We start from the raw sequence: 5,714 nt of genomic DNA, 5'->3' as shown, positions 1-5,714 counted from the left end.
TTCGGTCACCGGAGCCATCATGATCATGTCCTTCCTCCTCCATTGTTCGATCACTGGAGCCTACTTCACCCTCTCCTTCCAGACCATTAGTGTCGTTGAGATACGACATGACATCACCTCTGTCGAGGATTATGTCCCCCAACAATTATTCTGCTTCCAAGTCTCGGTGCTCCATAGTTTCTGCAAATATTACAACATGGCAATTAATATACAAACATGACAGATGGATATATTAGTGGCAAACATAGACCTAGCTAGCTCGACGCTTCTACTGTTTGGGGTGGCCTCGACAACGCTTCTAGGGTTTGGGGTGGCCTCGATGCTTCTAGGATTTAACAAAGTGGCGCCATTCTGGATGTGCAGAAAATGGTCCCTATTTTTCCTGATCTCATCTACCCTTCTATATGTCACGTTGTCTAGTGTCAAGGAATTCAAGAAAACCATGGGTTCATCATTAGCTAGAAGTAAAAGGCGCATGATGGTATGAAGCTCTCCAGAGTTATTTTGCAACGGAGTCTTGATAGGATAATTCGCTTTTTGGTACGAAGTTCAGCAAGAGCTTTTTGAATATCACTATTTGGAAGGCCTTTGATGAACTTCCTACCAAAAGGCGAATTATCCTATTGGGACTCCGTTCCAAAACAATTTTGGAGAGCTTCATACCATCATGCACCTGTTACTTCCGGCTAATTATGAAACCATGGGTTTCTTCAATACTTTGACATGAGAGAACGTGCACATATAGAATGGTAGATGAGATCAGAAAAAATATGGATCAACTTAATTATGCACATCCATAATGGGGGCATTCTTGATAAATATTTACCTAATATTAAAGGATGGAGGCTTTCATAGTTCTCTATAAGTCACTCCTTTATATCCGTTGATTTTATGCTAATTATAAAGATTGATGGCTGAGATTTCTCTTCACTTTTTCCTTCGAGCGATCGATTTCAACCTGATTTGTTCGACACATCTATCGGATAGGGTAGCGATCGATAGGACCAGCAAACGGACCAGTCCGGCAATCCCAACCTACTTAGTGATCAATTGGATCAAGCCTAGACAAAGCCTTGGCCCGCCGCGCCGTGGCCGGCTCCAAGGCCGTCGTCTCCAGCCATGCTGGCGCCCAAGCCATCGTCTCCCCCTGTTGCATCGTCGGCTCCGAAGTAGACACCCAGCCCTTTGGCGTCGCCGGTGCCAAAGATGTCGTTCTTCACCCGCGTAATCAAGAGATCAACTTTCTCCATCGTTGACGCCGAAGCCAGAGCCAGCACCTTCATGTCCATGTTCCGTCCGCCCGAGCCCAGCGAGGCGAACAAACGAGCTGCCGCTGCCTTCCAGAGTGTACCTCAGCCCGATGCATCAGGACAGTTTGGGATTTCTCAACCGGTGCACCTCCGGTGAAGAGAAGATGCCCGACGTGCAGGGCTTCATCTTCCACGCCGACATGTACGCCAAGGACCCCTAAGCGCTGCAGCAGCTGTACCAGTCGGCCAGCGCTTGCGCGGTAGTTCCTCGGCGTGTCCAAAGTTCCAGAGCCCATGCACGACCAAGACCAAGTGCGCTGACTGTGGAGTCCAGACCAGCAAGCACTGGCAGCTGGAGCAGATCAGGGAGGAGCTGGTGCTAGTCCAAGACAGCGGGCTCAAGAACAGCTTCGGGTTCTACCTCGGCACGTCCAACAAGTGCAATACACCGTGGTTCATGCAAGAGTTCACAAGCGACTGGGAAAAGGGCACCGGCAGGAAGGGCGTGCCTGCGCTCCACAAGCTCTACGTCACACGGCGCGCCACTAACGACGACCTGAGGGAAGTCTACAGGAAGGACGGCGACGGGAACAAGAAGCCTGTCATGGACTCATGGTAGTCTATTTTGCCGGCGCCGCCACACTACTGTCGCCGGGGAGTGCCCGTGGTCTCGGGCAAGAGCACGTTGAGCTGCCACAAGCGCCGCAGCCTCCGCCTCTGCTCTTCTTCATTACGATGATGACCTCTAAATCTTCATGGTTGACATAATGTGGGTGGGTCTTCTTCATGACGATGACAGCGAGACTGGGCAGAACTACATGGGGCCAGCATTAGCAATGCCAGCAAACGTTCTTGGTCCGGACCAGCAGCATATGGCTGCACCACTGGGCCTCCATGATGAGGATGTGCCATCGGATAATCTCAGCATGCCAATGGACCAATTCATGAGAATACTTCACGATCCAGTGCGAGCGCCAGCGGAGACGGTTGAGGTGGACTCTTTTGGGGATATCCAAGTTCGTGAAATTCAACGACTATAGGACAGCGACACCGTACACTACAGTTATTTCCACTTATTAGACTGAGATATGCAAGTTCCATTTAGACTGACAGATCAATTAATTAATCCACTGGAGATGATTCTCTGGTTAATTTGGTTTGGTGGATTGATTTGATTTTCTCTTCGACAGTTCACCTTTGTAGCATTTCCATCTCCCGTGCGAGTAATCCTCCTCTGTCCTCTCCATGACCTACATCTGTGTACAACTACCGCAACTTCGTCAATGGTCACCCTCCCTGCTACCTCTTGAGCACTGCGTTGGTTTTTCTTTGAAGAGAAAAGGGTGATGCAGCAAAGTAGCGTAAGTATTTCCCTCAGTTTTTGAGAACCAAGGTATCAATCCAGTAGGAGGCCACGCACGAGTCCCTCGCACCTACACAAACAAATAAAATCCTCGCAACCAACACAATAAAGGGGTTGTCAATCCCTTCACGGTCACTTACGAAAGTGAGATCTGATAGATATGATAAGATAATATTTTCGGTATTTTTATGATAAAGATGCAAAGTAAATAAAGCAAAATAAAAACGATGCAAGAAATAGCTTGTTGATGGAAGATTAATATGATAGAAAATAGACTCGGGGCCATAGGTTTCACTAGTGGCTTCTCTTGAGAGCATAAGTATTATGGTGGGTAAACAAATTACTGTTGAGCAATTGACAGAATTGAGCATGGTTATGAGAATATCTAGGTATGATCATGTATATAGGCATCACGTCCGAGACAAGTAGACCGACTCCTGCCTACATCTACTACTATTACTCCACACATCGACCGCTATCCAGCATGCATCTAGAGTATTAAGTTCAAAACAACAGAGTAACGCTTTAAGCAAGATGACATGATGTAGAGGGATAAACTCATGCAATATGATATAAACCCCATCTTGTTATCCTCGATGGCAACAATACAATACTTGCCTTGCTGCCCCTATAGTCACTGGGAAAGGACACCGCAAGATTGAACCCAAAGCTAAGCACTTCTCCCGTTGCAAGAAAGATCAATCTAGTAGGCCAAACCAAACTGATAATTCGAAGAGACTTTCATTCCATTTGGACTCCGTTTGATATATATTTTTCTGCGAAACTCTGAAATAGGCAAAAAACAACAATTCTGGGCTGGGCCTCCGGTTAATAGGTTAGGCCCAAAAATAATATAAAAGTGTATAATAAAGCCCAATAATGTCCAAAACGGAATATAATATAGCATGGAACAATAAAAGTTTATAGATACGTTGGAGACGTATCAAGCAACCCCAAGCTTAATTCCTGCTCGCCCTCGAGTAGGTAAATGATAAAAACAGAATTTTTGATGTGGAATGCTACTTGGCATAATTTCAATGTAATTCTCTTAATTGTGGTATGAATATTCAGATCTGAAAGATTCAAGACAAAAGTTTAATATTGACATAGAAATAATAATACTTCAAGCATACTAACTAAGTAATTATGTCTTCTCAAAATAACATGGCCAAAGAAAGTTATCCCTACAAAATCATATAGTCTAGCTATGCTCTATCTTCACCACACAAAGTATTTAAATCATGCACACCCTTGATGACAAGCCAAGCAATTGTTTCATACTTTTGGTGTTCTCAAACTTTTTCAATCTTCACGCAATACATGAGCGTGAGCCAAGGACATATCACTATATGTGGAATAGAATGGTGGTTGTGGAGAAGACAAAAAGGGAGAAGATAGTATCACATCGACTAGGCGTATCAACGGGCTATGGAGATGCCCATTAATAGATATCAATGTGAGTGAGTAGGGATTGCCATGCAATGGATGCACTAGAGCTATAAGTATATGAAACCTCAACAAAAGGAACTAAGTGGGTGTGCATCCTACTCGCTTGCTCACGAAGACCTAGGGCATTTTGAGGAAGCCCATCATTGGAATATACAAGCCAAGTTCTATAATGAAAAATTCCCACTAGTATATGAAAGTGATATCATAGGAGACTCTCTATCATGAAGATCATGGTGCTACTTTGAAGCACAAGTGTGGTAAAAGGATAGTAGCATTGTCCCTTCTCTCTTTTCTTCTCTCTTTTTTTGGGCCTTTTCTCTTTTTTTATGGCCTCCCCTTTTTTTAGTCCGGAGTCTCATCCCGACTTGTGGGGGAATCATAGTCTCCATCATCCTTTCCTCACTTGGGACAATGCTCTAAAAATGATGATCATCACACTTTTATTTACTTACAACTCAACAATTACAACTCAATACTTAGAAAAAAAATATGACTCTATGTGACTGCCTCCGGCGGTGTACTGGGATGTGCAATGATGCATGATTTACATGTATGAAAGAATTATGAACGGTGGCTTTGCCACAAATACAATGTCAACTACACGATCATGCAAAGCAATATGACAATGGAGTGTGTCATAGTAAACGGAACGGTGGAAAGTTGCATGGCAATATATCTCAGAATGGCTATGGAAATGCCATGATAGGTAGGTATGGTGGAAGGGTGAGAGTGCGTATAATCCATGGAATCAACATTAGTCATAAAGAACTCACATACTTATTGCAAAAATCTATTAGTTATCGAAACAAAGTATTACGCGCATGCTCCTAGGGGGATAGATTGGTAGGATAAGACCATCGTTCGTCCCCGACCGCCACTCATAAGGAAGACAATCAATAAATAAATCATGCTCCGACTTCATCACACAACAGTTCACCATACATGCATGCTACGGGAATCACAAACTTCAACACAAGTATTTCTCAAATTCACAACTACTCAACTAGCATGACTCTAATATCACCATCTCCATATCTCAAAACAATTATCAAATATCAAACTTCTCTTAGTATTCAGCACACTCATAAGAATTTTTTTCACTAATCTTGAATGCCTAGCATATTAGGATTAATTTCCCAATCTAAGTAAATTACCATGCTGTTTAAGACTCTCAAAATAATATAAGTGAAGCATGAGAGAATAATAGTTTCTATAAAACAAATCCACCACTGTGCTCTAAAAGATATAAGTGAAGTATTAGAGCAAAAACTATATAACTCAAACAATATAAGTGAAGCACATAGAGTATTCTAATAATTTTCAAATCATGTGTGTTTATCTCAAAAGGTGCGTACAGAAAAGATGATTGTGGCAAACTAACAAATAAAGACTCAGATAATACAAGATGCTCCAAGCAAAACACATATCATGTGGTGAATAAAAATATAGCTCCAAGTAAAGTTACCGATGGAAGTAGACGAAAGAGGGGATGCCTTCCGGGGCATCCCCAAGCTTTGGCTTTATGTGTCCTTAGATTATCTTGGGGTGCCATGGGAATCCCCAAGCTTAGGCTCTTGCCACTCCTTGTTCCATAATCCATCAAATCTTTTACCCAAAACTAGAAAACTTCACAACACAAAACTCAAAATAGA

The 5,714-nt window shown here is 43.1% G+C and overlaps 1 pseudogene; it reads left to right on the top strand.

Annotated features, from left to right (window-relative positions):
• The first annotated feature begins 442 nt into the window (after positions 1 to 442).
• On the top strand, positions 443 to 2,018 carry LOC119315935 (annotated as a pseudogene).
• The last annotated feature ends 3,696 nt before the right edge of the window (positions 2,019 to 5,714 follow it).

The sequence above is a fragment of the Triticum dicoccoides genome, chromosome 6A (assembly GCF_002162155.2).
Source record: "Triticum dicoccoides isolate Atlit2015 ecotype Zavitan chromosome 6A, WEW_v2.0, whole genome shotgun sequence".
In the NCBI taxonomy this organism is placed as follows: Eukaryota; Viridiplantae; Streptophyta; class Magnoliopsida; order Poales; family Poaceae; genus Triticum; species Triticum dicoccoides.
Note: the sequence above shows the minus strand (reverse complement) of the source record. Positions and strands in the feature narration are given on the sequence as shown.